This window comes from Myotis brandtii, unplaced genomic scaffold, assembly GCF_000412655.1.
Source record: "Myotis brandtii unplaced genomic scaffold, ASM41265v1 scaffold397, whole genome shotgun sequence".
In the NCBI taxonomy this organism is placed as follows: Eukaryota; Metazoa; Chordata; class Mammalia; order Chiroptera; family Vespertilionidae; genus Myotis; species Myotis brandtii.
The window spans coordinates 4,717,999-4,719,451 of record NW_005365229.1 but is presented as its reverse complement, the minus strand read 5'-3'; the positions used below and the strand labels follow the sequence as shown (position 1 = coordinate 4,719,451).

Below are 1,453 nucleotides of genomic sequence, written 5' to 3'. Positions count from 1 at the left end.
GCCCCTGAGGGCTTCTCCACCTCCCCCTGCTCTTGAGGGGCGATTGGGGCAGCAGCCGCCACTCCCACCAGCTGATGGCGCTGGCCCTCACACCCGCTGCTGGTGCCGGCCCCAATTGCTCTGTGCTGTCAGAGGGTGCGAGTCAGTACGTGGGAGAGGTGGTAGTGGGAGTGGGGCTGCCGGCGGGCAGGGGACCAGGGGCTGCTGAGGGAGGGGCTGGGCGGGGGCACGGAGGATGGACTGAGACCCACCCCTGTGCCCACCGCAGCCTCGCGGCCCACAGTTCCTTTCAAGGTGCACAAATTCGTGCACTGGGCCCCAGTTAGAACTAATAAATGACTTCAGTAAAGTTGTAGGACACAGAATCAATATGCAGAAATCTGTTCAGAATTCTATATACTAAAATAATGATCAGAAGAAGATATTAAGAAAACTATTCCATTTACAACAGCATCAAAAATTATAAAACACCACCCTGGCCAGATAGCTTTGTTGGTTAGAGCAGTGGTCAGCAAACTTATTAGTCAACAGAGCCAAATATCAACAGTACAATGATTGAAATTTCTTTTGAGAGCCAAATTTTTTAAACTTAAACTATATAGGCAGGTACATTGGTATTAACTTAATTAGGGTACTCCTAAGGCTTAGGAAGAGCCACACTCAAGGGGCCAAAGAGCCACATGTGGCTTGCGAGCTGCAGTTTGCCGACCATGGGGTTAGAACATTGTCCAATTACACCAAGGTTGAGGATTCAATCCCTGGTCAGGGCACATATAAGAAACAAGCAATGAATGCATAGATAAGCAGAACAACAAAAAAATCCATGTCTCTGTTTCTGTCTCCTTCTCACTCTCTAAAAATCAATAAATTAAAATAAAAGTATTAAATATCTAGGAATAATTTTTAAAAAATATTTATTGTTGAGAGAAACCAAGATGGCGGAATAGATAAACACCAGAGTTTGCTGCCTCAAACAACCACTTCAAAAATACAACTAAAAGACGGAATGGACATCATCCAGAACCACAGGAAGGCTGGCTGAGTGGAAATTCTACAACTAGAAGGAAAGAGAAAAGCATACCGAGACTCAGAGGAGGCGCAGTGCGGAAGTAAAATACTGAGGTGCGGAGGTGCATGTGGAGTGGGCTGGCGACTGAGGGCGTTGTCGTTTTCAATCAGAAGGGAGTCTCAGGCTCTGAGCTCCAGTTCTGGGCGAGTCTCTGGGGACCCAGACTCATGCGGGAGAAGCGGGACTGTCTGGCATCGGTCGGAACTCCAGGGCAGCTTTCTCTTGGAGGGGCTCGCAGCAATTGCCGAGACACTGAGAAGCGGGGCGTCTGAGAGCAGCCATAACTGCTAGCCCCGCCCTGTTGATCCCGTGGGACCTGCCCCGCCCAAGCCCTGCAGGGAGGCTTTTGCTGGATAGCCTAAGGCAGAGGCTAGATTAGCACCT

The 1,453-nt window shown here is 49.4% G+C and overlaps 1 protein-coding gene across 1 annotated transcript in view; it reads right to left on the bottom strand.

Annotated features, from left to right (window-relative positions):
- The window catches only part of CREBBP (CREB binding protein), a 163,695-nt gene that overhangs the window by 36,485 nt on the left and 125,757 nt on the right, over window positions 1-1,453 (bottom strand).